The sequence below is a fragment of the Phyllobates terribilis genome, unplaced genomic scaffold (assembly GCF_046119375.1).
Source record: "Phyllobates terribilis strain yellow unplaced genomic scaffold, ASM4611937v1 Scaffold_5__5_contigs__length_657084704, whole genome shotgun sequence".
NCBI classification, from domain to species: domain Eukaryota; kingdom Metazoa; phylum Chordata; class Amphibia; order Anura; family Dendrobatidae; genus Phyllobates; species Phyllobates terribilis.
The window spans coordinates 569,450,823-569,466,183 of NW_027362765.1; positions in this window are offsets into that span (position 1 = coordinate 569,450,823).

Genomic DNA, 15,361 nt, shown 5'->3' on the forward strand with positions numbered 1-15,361 from the left:
GTATTTTCTATGAAAGGGGGGCGTTAGAGAGCTGAGCGTCTGGGTTTGGTTAGGGGTCCCCACAGTCTGCCTAGGCTAGATGCATTTAAAAATCATTATTAGATACACAGGCGGTGCAGCTTGCTTCACAGCTGGGTTACTAAGCTGACTAGCAGACACTGAAGCTTTGAAGCAGACCTCTGAGTAAACAGCTCTTCAGACTCAACCATCTGTGTTACCCCAAGCCATAGTGTATTTATTTTCTTATGGTTAAAAGGGGGGGTGGGACCCAACCCAGGGCGGGACCCAGCCCACCTCTAATTGACGATGGCAACGTCACGTAAAACAAAGCAAGGGGACTACAAAAAGAGTCTCCATTTTTTCCCAAAATTTGTGGCACAGACACCACTTAAGTGGCATCAATTGCCCCAGAGTTGCTTAAAACGGTTGGTTAGAATGAGTACCACACACTGCTACTATGCCCAAAATTATTTTCCAGACAAGATGCAGCTAAAAATTATTAGTAATTTGCAAGCTGGTGGTACTTTGTATAGATGGCATAATAGAATGAGTACCGCACACTGCTACAGGCCCAAAATTATTTTCCAGACAAGATGCAGCTAAAAATTATTAGTAATTTGCAAGCTTGAGGAGCTTAGTAGAGATGGCATAATAGAATGAGTACCGCACACTGCTACAGGCCCAAAATTATTTTCCAGACAAGATGCACCTAAAAATTATTAGTAATTTGAAAGCTTAAAATGGCTGGTGAGGTAATTTTACAAAATCCTCAAGCTTTTACTCTCCCCAGGATGACACAGGGGTAGAAAAGTCCTTGCAGATCCATGAATTGTTCATCTTTATGAACGTGAGTCTGTCTACATTCTCAGTGGACAGCTGCGTGCGCTTATCTGTCAGCACACCACCAGCAGCGCTGAACACACGTTCAGAGAGAACGCTGGCTGCGGGGCATGACAAGATCTCCAAGGCGTAATTGGTGAGCTCCGGCCATTTATCCAGATTGGAAGCCCAAAAAGAGCAAGGGTCCAGTGACACAGTCATGGCTTCGATGTTTACTTGGAGATACTCCTGTACAATCGTCTCTAGGCGTTGACTATGTGTGAGACTTCTTGTCTCCTGTGGCCTTGCAAAGGATGGGCTAAATAGCTGTGAAATGATTCCGCAAAATTGCTGTTACCAGCAGATACTGTGTTTCTGTTACGGTTTGAGTGCTGAACACTCGACAGTCCCACGGTTGGCAAGATAGAACTGTGAGATTCACTACTTGCACCACTGGTGTTTTGTGGAAAAGCACATGTAATATTCTGCAACAGTCTCTGCTGATACTCCTGCATGCGTGAATCCCTTTCTATGGCAGGAATTATTTTGGCAAATTTACTTTTGTACCGGGGATCTAAGAGTGTGGCAACCTAGTAGTCAGGATTATTTTGAATTCTGACAATACGAGGGTCATGTTGCAGGTAGTGCAGCAAGAAGGCACTCATGTGTCTTGCGCATCCAGGAGCACCAAGTCCCTGTTGTGTTGGTGGCAAGGTAACAATCATGCTTCCTTCCTCTGCCCTCTCCCCCCAACCTCGCACAACAGAAATGTGATCAAGGTCTCCCTCATCTCATGAGTCTTCCATCAGTTCGTCCTCCACTTCTTCCTGGGCTCCTGCACCTTCCTCACTAGTTTGGCTGCTACCATGCGCCCTGGTAAAACCATCTCCCCCACCCTCACATGCCTGCCGCCTTGGTGCTGCCGACCGTCTGGACCTTGCAGATGTTAGCCCTTCCGCATACAACTCCTCCTCCTCTACTTCCTCCACCTCCTCTTGTGCCACCACCTGACTCCGAATTCTGTTTAACATGTGCTCCAGCATGTAAATCACCAGAATAGTCATGCTGATAATGGCATCGTCAGCACTAAACATCTTCGTTGCCATTTCAAAACTGTGCAGAAGGTTGCATAGGTCCCTGATCTGATACCACTCCTCCAGCGTGAGTTGTCCCACCTCTGGATCTCGTTGGCCCAGGCTATACGTCAGAACGCATTGTACCAGGGCTTGTCCGTGCTGCCACAGTCGCTGCAACATGTGCAGAGTTGAATTCCACCGGGTAGGCACATCGCATTTTAGCCGGTGAAGTGGCAGGCCCAACGACTTCTGTAGAGATGTAAGTCGCTGAGCTGCGGGATGCGAACGGCGGAAGTGAGCACACAGCGACCGTGCCCTCTGCAGAAGGCCATCTAGTCCGGGATAGTGGGCTAAAAATTGCTGGACAGGTTCAACACGTGAGCCATACAAGACACGTGTGTGACATTGCCCCGGCGAAGGGCCGCACCGAGGTTTGCAGCATTGTCGCACGCGGCCTTCCCTGGTTTCAGGTCCAGTGGAGACAACCATTCATGAAACTGGTTCTCCAGAGCTGAACACAACTCCTTAGCTGTGTGACTCACATTTCCCAGACATTTCAAAGTAAAAACCGCCTGATGACGTTGAGCCCTGCTGCCAGCATAGTAAGGAGATGGGCAGGATCCCTTCTGCGCAGTAAGAAAGCGTGTGGCATGACCAGACAGGCTTTGGGTGCAGGTGGGGGACCGAGAGGAGGTTGAGGAGGCAGAAGCAGTGGAGGAACTTTGAGATAAAGAGGATTGACGCACAACTCGTGGGGACGGCAAGACTTGGACAGCAGCCCCTTGTCCTGCTGTCACCATAGTTACCCAGTGCCCAGTCAGCGACATGTAACGCCCCTGTCCATGCCTACTCGTCCAAGTGTCAGTGGTGAAATGCACCCTGTCACACACAGAGTTTCTCAAAGAAGCGGTGATGTTGTGTGTGACATGCTGGTGGAGCGCAGGCACACCTTTCTTTGAGAAGTAGTGCCGACTGGGCATCTGGTACTGGGGCACTGTGACGGACATAAGGTCTCGAAAATCCTCTGTGTCCACCAGGCGGAAAGGCAGCATTTCTGTAGCCAAGAGCTTGTAGATGGTGAAATTCAACCTCTTAGCTTTCTCATGGCTAGGAGGAAATGGTCTGTTACTTGTCCACATCTGAGGGACCGAGGGCTGGCTGTTGTGCTTAGACGGGGTTGAGAAGGGTGTCCCCAGCAAACTGCCGGTCTGTGAGGAAGATGCAGGCAGACTTGTTAGGTTGCCTTGATCCAAAGGTGGTGCTCTCGATGTCAGAGAGCGCTCAACACCAGCTGGTGTTTCCACCTCCAAAGAAATTGATGACCTACCAATCACGCTGGCTGTTGCGGGTAAAGAGGTGGCAGGTCTGCGTCCCAAAACAGGTGTGACTGCTGTCCCCCCAGTCACAGAGGATGAAGAGGCCGCGGATGCACAAGATGAGGCAGACAGTGGTTGGCCCGGCCCGCTAGGCCGCATTGTAGCACAGTGAGCTTCCCACTGCAACTTATGCTTCATATCCATGTGACGGTTCATGCATGAAGTACTCAAACTATGGATTTTTTGGCCTCTACTTAGCTTTTGGTGACAAATGTTACAGATAACATGAGTTGGGTCATCCTTATCGATCTGAAAAAAATGCCCAGGCTATGCAAGGCTTAGCACCCATGCGACCAGAAGAGCCACCACGACTTGTGGTCAGAGGCAGAGTTGTGTTTGAGGATGCAGTTGTTGACGTGCTTCCAGTACTACGTCTCTGTCCTTGAAGGCGCAACCTGACCTCGTCGTCACTAGCATCCTCCTCCACCTCCTCTGCTGACCTCATCGACTGACTGACTGTGGGTTGACAGTAAGTGGGATCTGCAACCTCGTCATCTTCACCCTTTGTGTTCTCACACCCGTCGTCCTCAGAGACGACCTCTTCCTGCCCTGACAAAAAACTAAAGTTGTCGCTCCAATCAGGTATTTGAGTCTCATCATCGTTTTCCTCATTGTCTCCACCAACAGGAGTTACAGTTTGGGAACGAGGGTCTACATTATGGTCAGAACCTTCTGCGTCTGGTCCTGGATCCGACTCATAAAGATTCTGGGCATCAGTGCAGATCATTTCCTCATCTGGATTCACAGAAGCTCTGGAGCCGACCTCTGATTCCCAGGCTATAGTATGAGTAAACATCTCTGCAGACTCAACCATCTGTTGTACCCCATACTCAGACGGGCAGCTGGAGACTTGGAAGCTGTGAGGAAGCAAGTGCGATTGGGGTGACAACTCTGAGGACTGGAGTATTTGTGATGTTAAAGTTGATGTGGAGGAGAGCCCACTTAAAGAGCACTTGATATCCGTTGAAGCACCTGCTGTTTTTGTGCCTCATCTGGAATTTGTAGCGATTGGCGTGGCTGTAAGAAAGGGATCGCATCACATTGTCCGCTAAAAGAAGTAGACATCTTAGTTTGGCTGGAAAATGGTCTTTCTTCTGCAGATGTTACTGTTGCTTTAACACCTACCCCATGGACACAACATTTTTTTCCCTTCCGAACATGCCTATTCCCCTTTCCACCAGCAGCAGGCCTTTTGCCACTCATTTTGGTGGTTAACTAATTGACAACTCTGGAGTTGTTTGCACAAAAAACGATGGATGGGAACCGAGCAGAGCTGAGTGGCCAAACTGTGGTATTAGCCCAAAAGGATTGGCTGGGTTAGATGCAGTGAAACAATTTTATTACATACACAGGTGGTGGAGCTTAGTATAGATGGACTAATAGAATGAGTCCCACACACTGCTACAAGCCCAAAATTATTTTCCGAGCTAGATGCAGATAAAAATTATTTGTAATTTGCAACCTGGAGTAGCTCAGTATAGATGGACTAAGAATAAGTCCCACACACTGCTACAAGCCGAAAATTATTTTCCGAGCTAGATGCAGATAAAAATTATTTGTAATTTGCAAGCGGGTGGAGCTTAGTATAGACGGCCTAATAGAATGAGTACCACACACTACTAATATGCCCAAAATTAGTCTCCAGGCAAGATGCAGAAAAAAATTATTAGTAATTTGAAAGCTGGTGGAGCTTAGTATAGATGGCCTAATAGAATGAGTCTCACACACTGCAACTATGCCCAAAATTATTTTCCAGGCAAGATGCAGCTAAAAATTATTAGTAATTTGAAAGCTGGTGGAGCTTAGTATAGATGGCCTAATAGAATGAGTACCACACACTGCTAATATGCCCAAAATTATTTTACAGGCAAGATGAAGCAAAAAATTATTATTAATTTGAAAACTGGTGGAGCTTAGTATAGATGGCCTAATAGAATGAGTACCACACACTGCTAATATGCCCAAAATTATTTTCCAGGCAAGATGCAGCTAAAAATTATTATTAATTTCAAAGCTGGAAGAGCTTGGTATAGATGGCCTAATACAATGAGTACCACACACTACTACAAGCCCAAAATTATTTTCCAGGCAAGATGCAGCTAAACATTATTAGTAATTTGAAAGCTGGTGGAGCTTAGTATAGATGGCCTAATAGAATGAGTACCACACACTACTTATATGCCCAAAACTATTTTCCAGTCAAGATGCCGCTAAAAATTATTAGTAATTTGAAAGCTGGTGGAGCTTAGTATAGATGGCCTAATAGAATGAGTACTACACACTGCTAATATGCCCAAAATTATTTTACAGGCAAGATGCAGCTAAAAATTTATATTAATTTCAAAGCTGGTGGTGCTTGGTATAGATGGCCTAATACAATGAGTACCACTCACTGCTACTATGCCCAAAATTATTTTGCAGGCAAGATGCAGCTAAAAATTATTAGTAATTTCAAACCTCGTGGAGCCTCGTATAGATGGCCTAATACAATGAGTACCACACACTGCTACAATGCCCAAAATTATTTTCCAGGCAAGATGCAGCTAAAAATTATTAGTAATTTGAAAGCTGGTGGAGCTTAGTATAGATAGCCTAATAGAATGAGTACCACACACTGCTAATATGCCCAAAATTATTTTACAGGCTAGATGCAGCTAAAAATTATTATTAATTTCAAACCTGGTGGAGCTTGGTATAGATGGCCTAATACAATGAGTACCACACACTGCAACTATGCCCAAAATTATTTTCCAGGCAAGATGCAGCTAAAAGTTATTAGTAATTTGAAAGCTGATGGAGCTTAGTATAGATAGCCTAATAGAATGAGTACCACACACTGCTAATATGCCCAAAATTATTTTACAGGCTAGATGCAGCTAAAAATTATTATTAATTTCAAACCTGGTGGAGCTTGGTATAGATGGCCTAATACAATGAGTACCACACACTGCAACTATGCCCAAAATTATTTTCCAGGCAAGATGCAGCTAAAAGTTATTAGTTATTTGAAAGCTGGTGGAGCTTAGTATAGATGGCCTAATAGAATGAGTACCACACACTGCCAATATGGCCAAAATTATTTTCCAGGCAAGATGCAGCTAAAAATTAATATTAATTTCAAAGCTGGTGGTGCTTGGTATAGATGGCCTAATACAATGAGTACCACACACTGCTACTATGCCCAAAATTATTTTGCAGGCAAGATGCAGCTAAAAATTATTATTAATTTCAAAGCTGGTGGAGCTTAGTATAGATGGCCTAATAGAATGAGTACCACACACTGCTAATATGCCCAAAATTATTTTGCAGGCAAGATGCAGCTAAAAATTATTAGTAATTTGAAAGCTGGTGGAGCTCAGTATAGATGGCCTAATAGAATGAGTACCACACACTACTACCATGCCCAAAATTATTTTCCAGGCAAGATGCAGCTAAAAATTATTAGTAATTTGAAAGCTGGTGGAGCTTAGTATAGATGGATTAATAGAATGAGTACCACATACTGCTAATATGCCCAAAATTATTTTGCAGGCAAGATGCAGCTAAAAATTATTAGTAATTTCAAACCTGGTGGAGCCTCGTATAGATGGCCTAATACAATGAGTACCACACACTGCTACAATGCCCAAAATTATTTTCCAGGCAAGAAGCAGCTAAAAATTAATACTAATTTGAAAGCTGGTGGAGCTTAGTATAGATGGCCTAATAGAATGAGTCCCACACACTGCTAATATGCCCAAAATTATTTTCCAGGCTAGATGCAGCTAAAAATTATTATTAATTTCAAACCTGGTGGAGCTTGGTATAGATGGCCTAATACAATGAGTACCACACACTGCTACTATGCCCAAAATTATTTTCCAGGCAAGATGCAGCTAAAAGTTATTAGTAATTTGAAAGCTGGTGGAGCTTAGTATAGATGGCCTAATAGAATGAGTACCACACACTGCTAATATGACCAAAATTATTTTCCAGGCAAGATGCAGCTAAAAATTATTATTAATTTCAAAGGTGGTGGAGCTGGGTATAGATGGCCTAATACAATGAGTACCACACACTACTACTATGCCCAAAATTATTTTCCGAGCTAGATGCATATAAAAATTATTTGTAATTTGCAAGCTGGAGGAGCTTAGTATAGATGGACTAAGAATAAGTCCCACACACTGCTACAAGCCCAAAATTATTTTCTGAGCTAGATGCAGATAAAAATTATTTCTAATTTGCAAGCTGGTGGAGCTTAGTATAGATGGCCTAATAGAATGAGTACCACACACTACTTATATGCCCAACACTATTTTCCAGTCAAGATGCCGCTAAAAATTATTATTAATTTGAAAGCTGGTGGAGCTTAGTATAGATGGCGTAATAGAATGAGTACTACACACTGCTAATATGCCCAAAATTATTTTACAGGCAAGATGCAGCTAAAAATTTATATTAATTTCAAAGCTGGTGGTGCTTGGTATAGATGGCCTAATACAATGAGTACCACACACTGCTACTATGCCCAAAATTATTTTGCAGGCAAGATGCAGCTAAAAATTATTAGTAATTTCAAACCTGGTGGAGCCTCGTATAGATGGCATAATACAATGAGTACCACACACTGCTACAATGCCCAAAATTAGTTTCCAGGCAAGATGCAGCTAAAAATTATTAGTAATTTGAAAGCTGGTGGAGCTTAGTATAGATAGCGTAATAGAATGAGTACCACACACTGCTAATATGCCCAAAATTATTTTACAGGCTAGATGCAGTTAAAAATTATTATTAATTTCAAACCTGGTGGAGCTTGGTATAGATGGCCTAATACAATGAGTACCACACACTGCAACTATGCCCAAAATTATTTTCCAGGCAAGATGCAGCTAAAAGTTATTAGTAATTTGAAAGCTGGTGGAGCTTAGTATAGATAGCCTAATAGAATGAGTACCACACACTGCCAATATGCCCAAAATTATTTTACAGGCTAGATGCAGCTAAAAATTATTATTAATTTCAAACCTGGTGGAGCTTGGTATAGATGGCCTAATACAATGAGTACCACACACTGCAACTATGCCCAAAATTATTTTCCAGGCAAGATGCAGCTAAAAGTTATTAGTTATTTGAAAGCTGGTGGAGCTTAGTATAGATGGCCTAATAGAATGAGTACCACACACTGCCAATATGGCCAAAATTATTTTCCAGGCAAGATGCAGCTAAAAATTAATATTAATTTCAAAGCTGGTGGTGCTTGGTATAGATGGCCTAATACAATGAGTACCACACACTGCTACTATGCCCAAAATTATTTTGCAGGCAAGATGCAGCTAAAAATTATTATTAATTTCAAAGCTGGTGGAGCTTAGTATAGATGGCCTAATAGAATGAGTACCACACACTGCTAATATGCCCAAAATTATTTTGCAGGCAAGATGCAGCTAAAAATTATTAGTAATTTGAAAGCTGGTGGAGCTCAGTATAGATGGCCTAATAGAATGAGTACCACACACTACTACCATGCCCAAAATTATTTTCCAGGCAAGATGCAGCTAAAAATTATTAGTAATTTGAAAGCTGGTGGAGCTTAGTATAGATGGCCTAATAGAATAAGTACCACATACTGCTAATATGCCCAAAATTATTTTGCAGGCAAGATGCAGCTAAAAATTATTAGTAATTTCAAACCTGGTGGAGCCTCGTATAGATGGCCTAATACAATGAGTACCACACACTGCTACAATGCCCAAAATTATTTTCCAGGCAAGAAGCAGCTAAAAATTATTACTAATTTGAAAGCTGGTGGAGCTTAGTATAGATGGCCTAATAGAATGAGTCCCACACACTGCTAATATGCCCAAAATTATTTTACAGGCTAGATGCAGCTAAAAATTATTATTAATTTCAAACCTGGTGGAGCTTGGTATAGATGGCCTAATACAATGAGTACCACACACTGCTACTATGCCCAAAATTATTTTCCAGGCAAGATGCAGCTAAAAGTTATTAGTAATTTGAAAGCTGGTGGAGCTTAGTATAGATGGCCTAATAGAATGAGTACCACACACTGCTAATATGAACAAAATTATTTTCCAGGCAAGATGCAGCTAAAAATTATTATTAATTTCAAAGGTGGTGGAGCTTGGTATAGATGGCCTAATACAATGAGTACCACACACTACTACTATGCCCAAAATTATTTTCCGAGCTAGATGCATATAAAAATTATTTGTAATTTGCAAGCTGGAGGAGCTTAGAATAGATGGACTAAGAATAAGTCCCACACACTGCTACAAGCCCAAAATTATTTTCTGAGCTAGATGCAGATAAAAATTATTTCTAATTTGCAAGCTGGTGGAGCTTAGTATAGATGGCCAAATAGAATGCGTACCACACACTACTTATATGCCCAAAACTATTTTCCAGTCAAGATGCCGCTAAAAATTATTATTAATTTGAAAGCTGGTGGAGCTTAGTATAGATGGCCTAATAGAATGAGTACTACACACTGCTAATATGCCCAAAATTATTTTACAGGCAAGATGCAGCTAAAAATTTATATTAATTTCAAAGCTGGTGGTGCTTGGTATAGATGGCCTAATACAATGAGTACCACACACTGCTACTTTGCCCAAAATTATTTTGCAGGCAAGATGCAGCTAAAAATTATTAGTAATTTCAAACCTGGTGGAGCCTCGTATAGATGGCATAATACAATGAGTACCACACACTGCTACAATGCCCAAAATTATTTTCCAGGCAAGATGCAGCTAAAAATTATTAGTAATTTGAAAGCTGGTGGAGCTTAGTATAGATAGCCTAATAGAATGAGTACCACACACTGCTAATATGCCCAAAATTATTTTACAGGCTAGATGCAGTTAAAAATTATTATTAATTTCAAACCTGGTGGAGCTTGGTATAGATGGCCTAATACAATGAGTACCACACACTGCAACTATGCCCAAAATTATTTTCCAGGCAAGATGCAGCTAAAAGTTATTAGTAATTTGAAAGCTGGTGGAGCTTAGTATAGATGGCCTAATAGAATGAGTACCACACACTGCCAATATGGCCAAAATTATTTTCCAGGCAAGATGCAGCTAAAAATTAATATTAATTTCAAAGCTGGTGGTGCTTGGTATAGATAGCCTAATACAATGAGTACCACACACTGCTACTATGCCCAAAATTATTTTGCAGGCAAGATGCAGCTAAAAATTATTATTAATTTCAACGCTGGTGGAGTTTAGTATAGATGGCCTAATAGAATGAGTACCACACACTGCTAATATGCCCAAAATTATTTTGCAGGCAAGATGCAGCTAAAAATTATTAGTAATTTGAAAGCTGGTGGAGCTCAGTATAGATGGCCTAATAGAATGAGTACCACACACTACTACCATGCCCAAAATTATTTTCCAGGCAAGATGCAGCTAAAAATTATTAGTAATTTGAAAGCTGGTGGAGCTTAGTATAGATGGCCTAATAGAATGAGTACCACATACTGCTAATATGCCCAAAATTATTTTGCAGGCAAGATGCAGTTAAAAATTAATAGTAATTTCAAACCTGGTGGAGCCTCGTATAGATGGCCTAATACAATGAGTACCACACACTGCTACAATGCCCAAAATTATTTTCCAGGCAAGAAGCAGCTAAATATTATTAGTAATTTGAAAGCTGGTGGAGCTTAGTATAGATGGCCTAATAGAATGAGTCCCACACACTGCTAATATGCCCAAAATTATTTTACAGGCTAGATGCAGCTAAAAATTATTATTAATTTCAAACCTGGTGGAGCTTGGTATAGATGGCCTAATACAATGAGTACCACACACTGCTACTATGCCCAAAATTATTTTCCAGGCAAGATGCAGCTAAAAGTTATTAGTAATTTGAAAGCTGGTGGAGCTTAGTATAGATGGCCTAATAGAATGAGTACCACACACTGCTAATATGACCAAAATTATTTTCCAGGCAAGATGCAGCTAAAAATTATTATTAATTTCAAAGCTGGTGGAGCTTGGTATAGATGGCCTAATACAATGTGTACCACACACTACTACTATGCCCAAAATTATTTTCCGAGCTAGATGCAGATAAAAATTATTTGTAATTTGCAAGCTGGAGGAGCTTAGTATAGATGGACTAAGAATAAGTCCCACACACTGCTACAAGCACAAAATTATTTTCTGAGCTAGATGCAGATAAAAATTATTTCTAATTTGCAAGCTGGTGGAGCTTAGTATAGATGGCCTAATAGAATGATGCTATGCCCAAAAGATTTTACTTGGCTAGGTGCAGTAAAAAAAATTGTATTCTATACACAGGTGGTGTAGCTTGCAACACAGATACGCTACTCCAGTGACTAACACACACTGCAAGAGGCCGAAAAGATTTGCTTAGCTTGATTTAGCCAAATGCTGTGAAAAACACTTGCACAGCACTGGCACAGACCTGCCTGGCAAAAAGTCCTAGGAAATGCTGTAAAATAGCCCTCAAAAGGACTGCAATTACAATTAGTCCCTACTCCCAACCTATCTATTTCAGAGCACAGACCTGCCTGCTAAAAGTCGTAGGAAATGCTGTAAACTAGTCCTCAAAAGGGCTGCAATCACAACTATTCCCTACTCCCAAGCTATCTGTATATTTCAGAGAAAATTGGCTTGAAATTAACACTGAAAGTATAGCACACACAGCAACAGCGGTGCCGTCTAACACGCAGCTGCAGCAGTGAGAAAATGGTGGTGACGGGGAAAATGGCTGGGTCTTATAGGGCAAGGACATGTGACATACACAGCCAATGACACATGCTCTTGCTTGTGTGAAAAAAAGCAGTTCGCTCCGTGTGTGCGCTGCTGATAGGCTGACAGATTGCACCTCCCCACTGTAAATGCGGGAAAGTGAAAATAAAATGGAGATCTTCATTATTTCTGCAGAGATCCTTCCCCTGCCCCTCCCCCCGCCCCGCTGTACACTCAAACTGCGTATTAACATTAATTTTCATCATTACTGTGAAAAAATCCAGTTATGATTTTGGTGCACGAACAGTTATCGAACATAACCTCGAACAGCGGGATTTTTTTCAAATCGTTCGTGTTCGCCGAACAGCTCGAACACCGCTCAAAACAGCTCGAATCATCTCTAATTACTAGTGTACTTTTTTGCATTTTTTAAAATAAATAAATAAATGTTGCTGGAGTCAAGCACTCCACCTCGTATTCTCATCTTTTGGATTATTCTCATTATCTAAAGTTCTCATCTTTCAGGTGGAAGCGCCATCTCTGGAGAAAACCTATATATTTTTAATTAGCTGGTACTAGGAAATCTTTCAACGAATGTGGATGTAACACTAAGTCAGGTGCCATTGACTATGGAGTTCCTCAGTGGTCCAGACGTGTAGAGGAGAAGACTCTGCAGCCGGAGGGACAGGCCTCAGATGGAAGCGTGTGCCAGCTGGCGGCTGTTCTCTTGAAAACAGAACCCAATGGCACCAGGTCAGACCCAGAGTGCAGAATACACTGGTCAAGACCCGAGGACCCGATACGTGCCGGTCAAGACCCAGAGCTCAGACAGCGCCATTCAAGCCCCGAATCCCAGACCTGCACCAGACAAGACCCAGAGCCCTGATGACGCCAGCAAGTGCTGGAACCCAGCCCTCTTTTCCCCAGACCTGAGAGACACCAGCAGTCAGTAAAACACCAAAGATTCAAGAATAGACTCTGCCCGGAAGAGGATGCCTGGGGTGGTGAATGGGAGACAGGAGTGAGCCAGGCCATCGCTTCAAGCACTGACATACGGTACAGGTGTTGGCCTGTGCTAGGACAAAATACAGGTTGGGGGTCAATTGAAGTAAAGAGGCCCAATGTGCCCTGGTAGACTTTGTCAGGTGGAATTGTGGCCTAGCAGAAAGCACCAGCAACCTCCGCTAGGGCCTTACCAGCGGAGAAGGCAGCACGTAAGCTCCCCTGTGAAAAGGGTGTACAAACACTTTTAGAGGCTTAAGAGAATAATCAACAAGAGACTTCCATAGCATTTAAAAGTGAATTCAAGGACTTGACACGCCCCCTGGGCCTGTGTTGTGCAGGGGATACCCGAAACCGGATAGCTGGTGGGATGCTGGGGGTTGTAGTCTCCGTGTGGCGGCGACCTGGTCCGTGCCCAGGGCGGTCAAACCAGTGGCAGTCTATTGGTATTGTAATTGTCCGACTACGCCACCCGTGGATTGCGGTCAGTGGGGACCGCCGCTGCGCTGCCGACCGCTGAGGCTGATGTTGTTTGCGCAGCCGAGTATGGGATAACTCCCCACGGGAGAAGTATTGCCTCAGGGCAGCTAATGTGGATGATGGGAGTGATGGTGTGAGTGTCCCAGTACTGATGGTGCTGGTGCGGCGATGAAACACAGAGACTTGTAATTGCAGTTTCCAAAGCTTTACTCACGGTTGTTATTCTGGTCACTTGTGCACATGAGGGACCGCCTGAGCCGTGCTGCGTTCACCAGGCAAGGGACTCGTCCAACTCCCAGGCAATTCCAGAGCGTGGCACAGGGCTCCCTTCCTTTCCTTTCTCTGGCCGTCCCCACCAGTGACCCACCTTTGTCCAGCTCCCTCGGGCCTTCTCTGGGCACACTGATCTCTGCGTCCCTGACCCTATATGGTATGCCTTCCTGGTGGATGTAGTGAGGGGTCGCACCAAGATGTGGTAACAACCTCCGGTCTTTGGCTGAGGAATCTGTTGCCTCCACCAATTTGGGTTCCGGTACCCTGTTCTGCCAACCCTTCACCCTGTATCTCATGGGCATATGGGGTTCCTTCTGTCCTCGTGTCTCTGGGCCTTTCTCTGTGTTCCTTGCTTCCTTTCTCCTCTGTTCCAGTTCCTTTCTTACTTTCCTTTCCGTTCCCTCTCCTCTCTCTTTCTGCTGTTTCTGGCCTCCACTCCAGGCCTGCCTCTGGAGCCGGGCCCAGACTGAGCCACAGCTCCCTGTCAGCCCTCTCTGGCTGAACTCCTGTCTTCTTCTCCTCTTCTCTGAACTGGCTCCTGATCTAAGATGGTGCCCACCTTATATACCTCCCTCTATGTGTGAGCCCAGGTGACTAGCAACCAATGGGCTCCTACCTATGCCCAGAAACCCACCCCTATCTGCTCCTACACCACTGGGTTTTCCTCCCCCTCCCCACTCCAGCCAGGAACAGAAGCTGTCGTGCCTGCACTCTGTCTAGTGGGAGCACCGTTGGTCTGTTCCTCGGAAATGGGGTGTGTGTGGTGCATGCAGCCTACTGAGCCCCGGTCCACACTCCATCCTTACCCGGGAGTGGAATATCACACCTCTGGTTCGAGGTGCAATACCCCTGTAGCAGCCGAGTCCTCGGGGTGCTACATTCCCCCCTGGTAAACCACAGCACGTCCTCGGGCTGGAAAAGAGCAAAGACAATTTAAAACATACAAATTTTTAAAGTGCACTCATATATAACACATTAACTTTTCACTCATCCCTTTATGGGAGGTACTCTTTTCTTCTTAACGTTACTGGTATAAAACATTTTTTTTTTTTTTTTTATAAAACATTCTACTAAAGCCACTGGGACTCTTTTTGCAAAACACCATATAAAACTTTTGGCATTACTATTTTAGCAGCATATTAAACTTTCCATTATAAGACGTTTTCAATTAAAACATTTTCAAAACATATTCTTGAGCTCTGGCCGCTGTGCAACTTGCGACCAGGTAAAGGTGCAACAGTCCATTTTAATTTTGAGGAAGACGTTGCGGTTCTTGTATAAAACCAGTAGGGGGCGCTTTAAGAAGCGCAACTATGTACAAGGGTATGGCCGCTCTCAGTCCTCGGCCAGTGGGAATAGGGGAATGGCTGCTCACAGTCCTCAGCCTGGTTAGGGATTAGGGGCACACAGGTAACAGTTCACACAATCAACAATTTCACGACAGTTCTTCTACCCCGACAGGTAACTATATACAGTTCCACTTTACCATTCTCTAATAATGGTGTCCTCCTTGTTCTTCCGGGTAGTCTTCAGGTCCGTCCGGGCCCTCAGGGTAGTCCATGTCTGGGCGGTACCGCAGTTCCTCCTCTGTTAGACGGTGGAC